Source organism: Triturus cristatus, chromosome 8 (assembly GCF_964204655.1).
Source record: "Triturus cristatus chromosome 8, aTriCri1.1, whole genome shotgun sequence".
NCBI classification, from domain to species: domain Eukaryota; kingdom Metazoa; phylum Chordata; class Amphibia; order Caudata; family Salamandridae; genus Triturus; species Triturus cristatus.
In genome coordinates this window covers 25,720,243-25,733,585 of record NC_140591.1, presented here as the reverse complement: position 1 = coordinate 25,733,585, position 13,343 = coordinate 25,720,243, and the positions used below count along the sequence as shown (strand labels likewise).

At 54.8% G+C, this 13,343-nt stretch overlaps 1 protein-coding gene across 2 annotated transcripts in view; it reads right to left on the bottom strand.

Annotated features, from left to right (window-relative positions):
* PDXK (pyridoxal kinase) overlaps positions 1–13,343 on the bottom strand; it is a 471,678-nt gene that overhangs the window by 235,399 nt on the left and 222,936 nt on the right. The window lies entirely within an intron of this gene.

Sequence of the window (13,343 nt, the reverse complement as noted above, 5' to 3'; positions counted from 1 at the left end):
TTACTAACAAAACAAACGAGTACAGCAAGTTTAAGAATAAATTGAAAGTACACGCTGTGTTTTTAAACCTGCTGTACTCTTTTGAGTAAAGCGCGGTGCGGGGCAGATTGTGTGCTTTTATTTAAGTATTCATGTTAATCACAACTCGTGAAGGAGCTGTGATTAACATGAACACTTAAACTAAAACACACAATAAGCCCCGCACTGCGCTTTACTCAAAAGAGTACAGCAAGTTTAAAAACACAGTGCGCTGGAGGTTACACGAAGATCTCACTAACAGGGGCATCCCATTAAACATAGCTCCATGGGCACTTCGCAGCGCTAAAGAGCAACCAACGGGCTCAGCAGTCAATCACAGTGCTATAGATACCGACATTAACAGCATCATTTATGTGCGCGCCTGCCAAGAGCCACGCATCAGGTGTGGGACTAACGCATTTCAGTGTGGTGACCCACATCACCACACTGAGATGGAAAGTCACGCATTTTAGGTATAGCGCTTGACTTTGTAGTTAAGCCGTAGCGCTTCTATGCTGAATGAAACTAGCTGGAATGCCATCCCTGCAGGCAATAAAGTATTGCTTCCCCATCTAATTTCTTGCTGATGGTAGCAAACTTATTGCGCACGGCTGCATTTCTATTGCGCCCCCACCACCCTGCAGGCAGGCACATGTGAATATCCCTGCACCTGGACTAATGCAGCAGCCTGTGACGTTTAGCCTACTTCTGACTGGCAGCTGTACTTGCGCAAGACTTCTGACATGGCTACAGTGCAGTGTGCAAACCTGGAGGATGCGACCTGAGACGGCCAGAGGACCGCACTATTCCCTCACTGCCCTAGGCCCCGCTTAAACTGAAGCTGCTAGCGGGTGCCGCCTGGGGACCACTCTCGCCACAATGTCCTGCAACGCATTCTAGGGCTGGAGCACGCCTGGTGTGCATCCCCTAACACTAACAGCACCAGAGCCTACCCCCCTACCTGCTTGCAGTGCCCATGGGCCTGCAACCACAAAGACACGATCATGGCGCGGGGAAGCATACAGGCCTGTAAGGCTGGGGAGGAATCACGACATGCTATGTGAAAATGCACCACAAAATAGGCATAACCGCCTGATGAGCACGCTGGAGATACGTGGGACCTGGGAGCACAGAAGCTGACGAGGTGCTCACTGACTGAGGCCAGCAGCATTGATAACCACTAGAGGAGTGGGTGGGCCGGTAGGAGCGCTGCTTCTGTACAATAACGGCCTCATGCAGAGCCAGCTACAGATGGAATTTCCCAGCACCGATGGTGCTTTGCAGCGGTTTGAGATCTTAGAGTTTCTGGCAGCTCAAATAGGAGTAATTTCGAATATTTATATGTCTCCCTCATCGTCATTGCTCGATTTTTGTTCACGAGACAGTGTCACTCATAGTTGTTAAATGTCACTCAAAATTGCACAGAATTTATGAAAATGTCACATATAGCAATCTGAAACCTTGGCAGCTATGTATGTTTTTGCTGCAATGGGTGCTCGCGGCGAATGCTACAAAAGCAGATAGGATTGCGTTGACCTGGTACCCAGTCCTGCCAAGTATCACGCATCACGTGTGACACTAACGCATTTCAGTGTGGTATTCCGCATCACCGCACTGAAATGCTTTGTCACGCATTTTTAATGCCACTGAAAATGGCTACCGCGCTGCTGCTAGTGCTCCGGCTCTGCTGCTCCAGACTTTCCGCCAGCAGCTCTGGCAGTGTGGCTCATAAACAGTTATATTATTGTGCTCTCCTCAGCTCTGGTTGAGTGAGTCACTCAGTGTTAGACGGACCGGGAGGGTCGGCAGAGGACAAGGGGAGAGGTCTCCGGGGAGAGCCGTCTCCAGCGATCGTACAGACGAGTAACTTCCCCCCCACAGATGTACACCACACGAAGATAAGGTTTAACGTTCTTTATAAGCAATCTTTAGGTACGATAGAATGGTACAAGGAGGTCAGGACTCAGGGGTCCCCTCGATTCTAGTCTCTTGGTTGGGAAAGGGGGTAGCGGGACAGTCTTGTTACCAATCTGGTAGATGCGATGATATGATGGATAGTTCACAATCCTCGAGCTCGGTGTTCTAGATGGACGGGCCGCGGCAGCGCCAGCAGGTCCCGGTGAAGGTGGTAGCTACAACGGTCCGGGGCAGCGCCAGCAGGTCCCGGTGAAGGTGGTAGTTACAACGGTCCGCGGCAGCGCCAGCAGGTCCCGGTGGAGGTGGTAGTTACAACGGTCCGGGGCAGCGCCAGCAGGTCCCGGTGAAGGTGGTAGTTACAACGGTCCGCGGCAGCGCCAGCAGGTCCCGGTGGAGGTGGTAGTTACAACGGTCCGCGGCAGCGCCAGCAGGTCCCGACGAGGATGAATGATGCAGAAGGTTGCGGCAGCGCCAGCAGGCAGGATGATAGTTCGCAAGGCAGGGCTACGGCAGCGCCAGTAGTCCGTCAAGGATGAGTTCTTCACGGTGTCTCTCGACTCCAGGATACAACTGCCTTCCTGCTCTGGAGCCGCCCCAGTTATAGGTCTGGCGCCCTTTGATGTCCGGACCCTCGCACTTGGAGGTCGGGTGGTCCGGGATGAGGGAGTCCAGACACCCAGCAGGGGGGTGGAGCCAGCGCCCGGGGGAGCTGGGGGGCGATCGGCACCTGGCGGGGGAGAGCCATCGACACTTCTTTCTCCCATTGACCTGCCAAGTGGTCCGTTCACCTCCTGGGTGGATGGTGGTGCCGGGATGTCGGGGCCTGGCCAGGCCCAGGGTTAGGGTCGAGCTGAGGCCACGCGGCCTCGTGGTGCAGTGTCCAAGATGGCGGCCGGGCCGGGCGAGGGAGCCCCATGATACAGAGATGTCCGGGGGCAGGAGTCCCGTATGAGACGGGGTGCGGGTTGCTTCTGTGGGTAACACCTGGAGGGCCGGAGCTCGGGCCCTGTCATGCGGGGAGGGAGCAAGCCCTTTACGTGGCCTGTCCAACATGCGTCCCCCCCAGCTGAAGGCGGGGAGAGTCACCCATCCTCTTGGGGACTCTCCTCGTCGAGGCGGAAAAAGCGTGGCAGGCCATCCGCGTTGGCGTGGTCTTGGCCAGGTCGATGTTCCACAGTGAAGTCCATCCCCTGCAGGGAGATGGACCAACGCAATAGTTTGGGGTTTTCCCCCCGCATCTGCATTAGCCACTGCAGGGGCCGATGATCTGTTTGCACCCGGAAGTGGGTACCGAAGAGATAGGGCCGGAGCTTTTTGAGGGCCCACACCACTGCGAAGGCCTCCCTCTCGATGGTGCTCCAGCGCTGTTCTCGGGCCAGGAGGCGTCTGCTGATGAAGGCCACTGGTAGGTCAAGTCCCTCGGAGTTCAACTGGGAGAGGACCACCCCGATGCCATGGTCGGAGGCATCTGTTTGTACGATGAATTCCCGACTGTAGTCGGGGGCCTGGAGCACAGGGGCAGTGCACATGGCAGCCTTCAGCTTCTCGAAGGCCGCTTGACAGTGTGGGGTCCAGTTGACCTTCTTCGGGTGGTTTTTGGATGTGAGTTCCGTGAGGGGCCCCACAAGGCTGCCATAGTCCCTCACGAACCGCCGGTAGTAGCCGGTGAGCCCCAAGAAGGCTCGGACCTCGGTCTGCGTGACTGGAGGCTGCCAGGACTGGATGGCAGCGATCTTGAGTTGTAGAGGGGCCACCAGACCGCTTCCCACCTGGTGTCCGAGATAGGTCACGGACCCCTGACCAATTTGGCACTTGCTGGCCTTGACTGTGAGGCCGGCCCGTTGGAGGGCCTGCAGGACCTCTCGGAGGTGGTGGAGGTGGTCGGACCAGTGGCGGCTGTACACAGCGATATCGTCCAGGTAGGCGGCGCTGAACTCCTCGAGTCCCGCCAAGACCTGGTTCACCAGTCGCTGAAAGGTAGCGGGGGCATTCTTCATGCCGAATGGCATGACTTTGAAGTGGTAGTGGCCATCGGGGGTGGAAAAGGCGGATCGTTCTTGAGCCCGGGGTGTGAGGCCGATCTGCCAGTAGCCCGCTGTCAGGTCTAAGATGCTGAGGTAGCGGGCAGCCCCCATGCGGTCGATCAGTTCATCCGCTCTGGGGATGGGATGAGCGTCGGTTCGGGTGACAGCATTCAAGCCCCGATAGTCGACGCAGAATCGGAGCTCAGGAGTGGTGCCGGGGGCAGCAGCTTTGGGGACCAGCACGACCGGGCTGGCCCAGGGGCTGTCCGAGGGCTCGATGACCCCGAGCGTGAGCATCTTTGACACCTCCTCTTGGATGCAGGCCCGTACCCGATCTGGTACGCGGTACGCCCGATGTCTGATAGGGGGACTGTCCCCAGTGTCCACGTCGTGCAAGCACCAGGGGGTGACCCCTGGGGTGAGGGAAAACAGGGTCGCAAACTGCAGCAGGAGGTCCCGGCAGCCTTGGCGCTGTTCCGGGGTGAGGGCATCTGAGAGTCGGACCCCGTCCACGGAACCATCTTTCTCACGAGTCTTTAGGAGATCAGGGAGAGGCTCGGAGTCTTCTTCCGCTCCACTGTCTGTAGCCATCAGGAGGCTGAGCTCCGAGCGCACAAAGTGGGGTTTGAGTCTGTTGGCGTGGAGGACCCGGAGGGGGTTCCGTGGGGATTCCATATCGACGAGATAGGTGACGGGGCTCTTGCGCTCGACCACTTTGAAGGGCCCCGTCCACTTGTCCTGCAAGGCACATGGTTCGGTGGGGGACATCACCCACACTTGTTGGCCAGGTTCGAATTCGATGGAGGAGGCATTTTGATCGTACCATTTTTTCATGTCCTCCTGACTGGCCTCAAGGTTCGCTTTCGCCATTTCTCTGAATCGCCTGGTCTGATTGCGCAGGGTCAGGAGGTACTTGAAGACGTCTGGAGGGGTCTTTAGGGGGGCCATCTCCCAACCTTCTTTGACTAGGCTGAGGGGCCCTCGCACAGGGTTCCCGTACAAGAGTTCGAAAGGGCTGAAGCCGAGGGACTTCTGGGGGGCTTCTCGATATGCGAAGAGGAGGCACGGAAGTAGCACATCCCACTGGCGACGGAGGGGCTCTTCCAACCCCCCAATCATTCCCTTGAGGGTACGGTTGAACCGCTCGACTAGTCCGTTTCCTTGAGGGTGATAGGGGGTCGTGAATCGGTAGGTGACCCCGCACTGTTGCCAGAGGGACTTCATATATTTTGAAATAAAGTTTGTGCCTCTGTCGCTGACGACTTCTCGGGGGAAGCCCACCCGGGAGAAGATCCCCATTAAAGCCCGGCCGACCACCGGGGCTGTGACAGTTCGCAGGGGAACAGCCTCGGGGTAGCGGGTGGCGTGGTCCACCAGTACCAGGATGAACCGATGTCCTTGTGCTGTACGGGGGTCCAGGGGCCCCACAATGTCTATTCCCACCCTCTCGAACGGGGTGGTGACAACTGGGAAGGGTTGCAGAGGTGCTTTAAGTTTGCGGCCGCTCTTCCCGCTGGCCTGGCACGTGGGGCAGGACCGGCAGTGGTTGAGGACGTCGTTTCTCATCTTTGGCCAGAAAAAGTGGGTCACCAGGCGACTGTAGGTTTTGTCTTGGCCCAGGTGTCCAGCCAGAGGGACATCGTGGGCCAAATTTAACAAGAAGTCTCTAAAACGGAGGGGCACCACCAGCACTCGACTGGCCCCTAACTCCGCGATTCGCTGTTCACTGTACAACAGGTCGTTGTCCCAATAGATCCAATGGGCTCCGGTGGTGTCCCCTGCGCTCTGGGCGAGGGCTTGCTGGCGGAGTCCCTCGAGGGAGGGACAGGTCTTCTGCTCTTGACGGAACTGTTCCTGGGTGGGCCCCCCTTCTTGACGCCACTGAGCCAGGTCGGGAAGGTCCTGGGGCTGAGCGAGCCCTTCGAGGGTTTGCTCTGGGGGGTCGGTATGGTCGGTGTCCTCTACTGGAGCGATCGGGGGAGGAGGTGCTGGCCATTCTGGTTCTTCTGGTCGGGGGATGGCACGGGCGGCCATGGACCGGGTGGTTACGCACGCCCAGTCCGGGAGGCCCAACATCCCCAGGTGCTCTCTTCTTTCTACGGCGGCCCACGGGGAACTCTCAAGATCATTCCCCAGGAGACAGTCCACGGGGGCATCATCTCGGACCGTCACCTTCAACATGCCGGAGACTCCTCCCCATTCGAAGGGGACGCAGGCCATCCGACATAGACTCTCCGAATTGTCGGCTGAACGGACGGGGCAGAGAATGTTCGGCAGGATCTGTTCTGGGGTCACCAGGTGACAGCGGACGGCCGTCACACTGGCCCCCGTGTCACGTAGTGCTTCGGCCCTGCGTCCATTAATGTTCACCCACTGACTATATTTTCTGGTGTTGGCGGGTAGGGGAGCCCGCGGGACCATGTCTCTTCCCCCTAGGCACGCTAGAATCATGGCGGCCGGTTCCCACTTTTGTTGTTCTTGTTCGCATTCTTCCTGTTCTTCGGAGATTTGTTCTCCCCCCAGGGCGGCGGCAGCTACCTGGCGGGGTCTCGGAGTTTGGTTCTGTGGACAGTTCGGGTCATTGGCGTAGTGGCCGACTCGCTGGCATCGGTGACACGTGACATTGGCTCGGAACCCCGGGTGCATCGGGGGGTTGCCCCGGCTGGCCGGGGGCGGGGTGCTGGCAGCGGGGGCGGCCGGGACGGTGTCTCTTCCTCGTCCCTGGCCTCCTCCTCGGGGACGGTGCTGACCTTGGTTGTTCCGGTTCTGTTCGTGGGGCCCCCTCCGGCCTACTCGGGTGCTTTCCCACCGGTCGGCTTCGGCGGCGAGCTGCCGTGGGTCAGTCAATTTACTGTCAAGGAGGTGCTGCCGGAGCTCGACGAAGCAGTTGTTAGAGAGGTGCTCCCACACCATGAGATTAAAAAGTTGCTCGTAGGTCGTTACGTGGCTTCCCTTGATCCAACCCTCGAAGGCTCGGCTGAAATAGTTTACATATTCTACCCAAGTTGTACCCGGGATCCGGGTGCAGTCTCGGAACCTCTGGCGGTACATTTCGGGTGTGAGCCCATATCGGGTGAGGAGGGCAGCCTTCATGTGGTCGTAGGATGTCATCAGATGGTCTGGGAGCTGTAACAGGGCATCGCGGCCTTCATTGACGAACCTCCCCCATAGACCGGCTCCCCAGTCACTTCGATCGATCCGGTGGGAGGTCATGGCGATCTCGTAGGCCTTGAACCACTGTTGTATGTCGTCATCTCGGACATACTCTCGAACGACATCCTTGGGGATGTGGACTTTCTTTTCTGTCGCTCCTGGGGTGCGCGGTGGCTCGGGCACCCCCAGTTCTTTGTTCTGCTTCCGTAGGTCTATTTCTGCCAGTTTGCGCTCGTGTTCGTACGCTAATCTCTTTTCTTCGAGCTCTCTCTGCCTCTGTTTTTCTTCCCGCTCTTCTCGGAGCCGCAGATGTTCTAGGTTCAGTTTTTGTTCGGCTAATTTTAGTTCACCGTCCATTTTTAGCCATGCCATTTCTAACTCATGTAGTCTGCTTTTTTCTCTCTCTTGGATCTCTTCCTGCGAGAGACCCGTTCTTCGCTCCAAGGGAGCCGTGGTGTTCCTCTCTGATGCTGCAATGTTTTGGTCCGGGGGTCTGGCGGCCCCGGTTTCTGCCCACGACTCAATGGCGTGCTTGAAATCGTCTTTGGTACTCAGACCGGTGGTAGCAATGCCTAGTTCAATGCAGAATTGTTTCAACTCACGATGGCTGTACTCTTCCAATTTCTCCATCTGGAATTTCTCGGTGGATCCGCTCTCTTTGGTTGTCATTGTGGTTTCGTCGTGGGGTGAGCTACTCTCTGTACGATTACGCGTTGATTCGGATCGCGCCGCTGGCCACCAATGTTAGACGGACCGGGAGGGTCGGCCGAGGACAAGGGGAGAGGTCTCCGGGGAGAGCCGTCTCCAGCGATCGTACAGACGAGTAACTTCCCCCCCACAGATGTACACCACACGAAGTTAAGGTTTAACGTTCTTTATAAGCAATCTTTAGGTACGATAGAATGGTACAAGGAGGTCAGGACTCAGGGGTCCCCTCGATTCTAGTCTCTTGGTTGGGAAAGGGGGTAGCGGGACAGTCTTGTTACCAATCTGGTAGATGCGATGATATGATGGATAGTTCACAATCCTCGAGCTCGGTGTTCTAGATGGACGGGCCGCGGCAGCGCCAGCAGGTCCCGGTGAAGGTGGTAGCTACAACGGTCTGCGGCAGCGCCAGCAGGTCCCGGTGAAGGTGGTAGTTACAACGGTCCGCGGCAGCGCCAGCAGGTCCCGGTGGAGGTGGTAGTTACAACGGTCCGCGGCAGCGCCAGCAGGTCCCGGTGAAGATGGTAGTTACAACGGTCCGCGGCAGCGCCAGCAGGTCCCGACGAGGATGAAGGATGCAGAAGGTTGCGGCAGCGCCAGCAGGCAGGACGATAGTTCGCAAGGCAGGGCAGAGTCCAGACACCCAGCAGGGGGGTGGAGCCAGCGCCCGGGGGAGCTGGGGGACGATCGGCACCTGGCGGGGGAGAGCCATCGACACTTCTTTCTCCCATTGACCTGCCAAGTGGTCCGTTCACCTCCTGGGTGGATGGTGGTGCCGGGATGTCGGGGCCTGGCCAGGCCCAGGGTTAGGGTCGAGCTGAGGCCACGCGGCCTCGTGGTGCAGTGTCCAAGATGGCGGCCGGGCCGGGCGAGGGAGCCGGTAGTGGTTCGGCCCCATGATACAGAGATGTCCGGGGGCAGGAGTCCCCTATGAGACAGGGTGCGGGTTGCTTCTGTGGGTAACACCTGGAGGGCCGGGGCTCGGGCCCTGTCATGCGGGGAGGGAGCAAGCCCTTTACGTGGCCTGTCCAACACTCAGAGTGCTGGCTGCAGCGCTACAATCCACACTCTCTGCCGATTAACACCGGCGTGGAGCGCGCCGCTGCTCGCACTGCCGGCCTGTATGGTACGTGCTGCAGCCTCTACTCATCAAGGTGCTGTTGTCAGTGGAGTCTGGATCAGAGAGTTGAACCTGCTGCCACTGCAGTCCTGGAGAGAGAGTTAACAGCCAGTGCTTGCAAGCAGCCCCGCTTAATGAGTTTGTCCGGGCCGTAGCTGCCTGGGTCGAGTTTAGGGCCTACAGCCTCTCATAAGCTTGTCTGCAGTACCGTGGCTCACTCTGCCAGTCTACTCACATGTAAGGTAAATACTAATTATTTTGTAATTTTAAAGCTTCATGAGCATACGTGCCGAGAGCCTGTTACAGCTCTGCTCAAGTCCTGTCTCAGTGTCCAGTGCCCCGTGTGCCACCAGTTCGATCCCGACTGGGACTCGTGCCTGGCAGCCTTTCATTTCGGTCCTGACCGGGACTCCCAGGCAGAAAGGGCCAAATCAGCATAGTATCGGGGAGCAGTGGTGGGGCCAGCTGATCACGCCCACCCACAGCGAATCTCGGGTGACACAGGCCAGAGCACAGTTAGTTTACCCGGTGCAGGACAGAGTTTGCAGCTGTATAGTGAATGCGCACTACACAATTGCAGCAGACATTCAAGCACTGAGAGCAGCAGATCGCTCCTCCTGACCCCAGAACTGCACAGCGAGGAAGCCTGTGCCCTGGAGGGTGGAAGGGGTTGTGTCTGGGCCGGCCACAATGAGAAAATCTATAGCTAACTTGGCACTGGACGGGTGGGCTGCCCAGAGATTCAATGAAGCCTACACTGGCCTCAAGCTTTTTGTCAGCGCACGAAGGGTAGAGCTGAGACCATGGTGATTTGCCCCCTGAGATGAGGTTGCAGCTATCTCATTCGTTGCTGTTCTGCCACCAGTGCTTTCCGATCTTGAGGTGGCCGGTCAGGTCAGTGTTTTGTCTGTTTGTGGGCTTATCGAGCTAGGGCTGGACTGGACTGCGTATTTTTCTGAAGAAAAAAAAAATGCTGCAGTAAGCTTAAATGGACGGAATCTGACATGCAAAACACGTACATAGCTATGAGGACACCCTGAAACCGTGTTTGCTGTGGTGTACGTCCTAATCTCCTACTGTTGCACTGACTTCCTATGCTATATAAAATTGCTTTTGGTGTCAGTCACGTTGCTCAAATGGGTGTAGTTTCTAATATTTGTTTCCCGTGTTTTCATTGCTTGCTTTTACTTGCAAAGAAAGTGTCACTTATAGTCGTTGAAATGTGACTCATAATTTCACTAAAATTATAAAAATGTCACACATAGCGATCTGAAACCTTGACAGCTATGGGTACCTGAACCTTAAACTTGCCTCCTTTTTGGGACATAGCGCTTTACTCAAAAGAGTACAGCAAGTTTAAAAACACAGCGTGTACTTTCAATTTATTCTGAGGGGCTGTGATTAACATGAATACTTAAACTAAAGCACACAATATGCCTCGCAGTGCGCTTTCCTAACAGGCCCAAACCCCAAGCCAGACAGCCAGCCTTACCTGCACTCTGGAGTCCAAACGCCGCATCCAGGAAGTTTTTCGAACTCTCTCGGGATGTCCGGTGTGTGCGCGCGCTCCACACGGCAGTGCGCGCTCGCAGGAAGAGAGGTGCGTGCACACGTGCACCTTAAAGGGAACAGTGCCCCCAAGTCATATTCTCAGTAAGAGTTAGACCCAAGTAATCTAATACAGAAACCTGCTCCAGAGGGATACCATTCATGTGCCGGTTAGGGCGTGTAGATTTGCTAGGGTTAAAGATCATACATTTTGTTTTGTTAATGTTAATCTCTAATCCCCTGGTCCTACAAAACACACAAAAGCCATCTAGTATTCTTTGGATACCCATTGGTGACTTAGAGCGGAGAAGGGTATCGTCTGCAAAAATCATGGCAGGAATTTGCTTTTGCGCGATTTTAGGAGCGTCAATATCCTTACAAACTCTCAGCGCATCAATCAAACTGTTGATGTATATGCAGAACAAGGTGGGGGCGAGCACACAACCCTGTCTAACGCCCCTATTTACAGGGATGGGCTGCGTTAGTTCCCCATTTTTCACGTATCTAATTTGGGCATAGTTTCCATTATGTAGCCTTCTCAATACATTTAAAAGGTAGAGGGGGAAGTCCCAGCTCGCTTAAGACCCTCCATAAAGCATCTTTGGGTACCAAGTCAAATGCACTCTACAGGTCAAAAAAGACCAGGTACAGGCTACCCCCTTCTAAATGGACTGTTTTCCAATAGAGAAGCTGGAACCTGAAAATCTGGTCTATTGTTGATGTTTTCTCCCTAAATCCAGCCTGCAAGGGGGTCAGGATCTTTTGTTCTTCCAGCCAAGATTGCAGATGATCTAAAAGGACCCTGGCAAAGATTTTCTGTGAGACATCGATCAAACTGAAAGGTCTATAGTTTGTCGGTGACAAAGGAGATCCCTTCTTATATACCGGGATGGTCTCGGCGCCTAACCAAGTTGCGGAAAGAGCCATTCCCAGTGGGATGGCGTTGGAAGATTACCCAGAAGTAAGGGCCCTAGATCTTAGGTTCAGCCCGATAGAGATCCCCTGGGATCTTATCCAAACCGGCAGCCTGGCGAAGTACAAATTTATTTAGGGCTTTGCGAACTTCTGTCAGGGATATCTCAGGAATGGCTATCACAGGCCCCGAGGGAGTCGGGCTTGCTAGGGTCTGACTACTCTCTGTGTCATCTAGTGGGGCGTAGAGGGTTGAAAAGTGCTCTCTCCGGCAGTCAGCCGCAATGTTTGGCTCAAAGGCCGCTTGGCCATTGCTGCTACCAGTGGTTACAATGCTCCAGAATGATTTCATATCTTTGGATTCCAAGCCCGATTTCAGGCTGTCCCACTGATCTGTTTCCCACGAGGATTTAGCAGCTGCAATGGTGGATTTATAATGATATCTGGCTGCTTTTACTGTGGTATTGCACGTTGTTTTTATGGCCTCTATTAATGCCTTTTTGGCCGCCCGGCAATCCTTGTTAAACCAAGATTGCCTTTGCGTCCTACCACGACCCCTGATGCACGTTATCCAAAATATCTCCTCCAACTTTGTGGTTGTAGATTCATTGATCATTTCAACCTCATCAAGAGACACAGTAAGGTCTCCAGACTTCACAATCTCTGATAGGGCCTCAATATTGGGAATGATGGAGTCGAATAAGAGAGCCAATTTTTCCTGTGGTTTTTCCACCCAGGCCCACCTAACTTTCCGCCTATTATTTGAAAGGGTCAGTCTGTGGTCAACACCGGAAGGTTTAGAAGATTTGTTCCCAATTGGTGGAAGATAAAGTGTGAGGATTAAGGCATTGTGGTCGCTGTCTTGCCGAGGATAGACAATAAAATCTTTAGCCAGGGGCCATGGCCTGGTTTCTACGAAGATATAGTCTAAGATAGAGGAATGGCCAGCTCTGTTAAAAGTTTGGTTCCCAGGGGAATCTGAGCCAAAGCGACCATTACAGGCTTGCAAAGAATACTTTAGGGTGAGCGCCTTGATTTGAAGTGCCAGTGGAGTCCAGGCCCTGATAGGGGTAATGTTGGTCTCGGGGATAGCCCACAGCTCATCCTCCTCAGTTACAGATGGACCCGTTAGATATTTCAGTGGTTCAAATTGGCAGTTTATATTGCCTTCCAGCACTACTAAAGCATTATTCGGGAGGCTAGCTAACAGTTTGTAGAGATGTTCTAGGGTTGCTGTCTCCTGGCCGATCTGACCAGCCTTGAGTATATGTTAATAAAGGCGATTGTTAACTCTGTTTTGAACGTCAGTACAAGGCACAATATGTCAGGGGAGATGTGCGGCACTCGGGTAATCCTACATCCAAGATGACTCCCAACCCACGTGCACAACCCACCAGATGGTCTGCCTCGTCCCTTGGTTACAACCGGTATATGGAAGGAGGCAAAACCCTTAGGGTTTGAGTTCTCCACCGACCAGGTGTCCTGGAACAGGCAGATATCACACATTTCTACAAAACGCCCCCAGTTAGGGCAGTCGAGCTTGTTTTTGATGCCTGCCACGTTCCAGGATATAATCTTAGAATCGTTTGCTGCACTGCTAGTGACTATAGTGTCCCCCTGAGTTTCGATCTTTGAATGGACTGCAGTGTCTGACGTCGCTGCAGTACCTATGGTTTTTACTTGAAACTCGTTCGTGGAATCAGAGGTGAGCGTGTTATTTACCCCCCAAGCTACGTTGCCGATTTATTTCCTGTTTCCACATGAATAAATCGTGACGAGTGGGTGTGTAACAGTACCAGATTGTGAGTCCTAATTGGTGGTGGGAGCTTTAAATCTAGCAGTGGTAGTTGGATTTATAGGAGGTTCAAAGGGGGCTACTACCCCAGTATGGGCATTTTCAATGGTCATAGAAGGGTCGGTTTCGAGGGGGCTAGGTGACTTCTTCT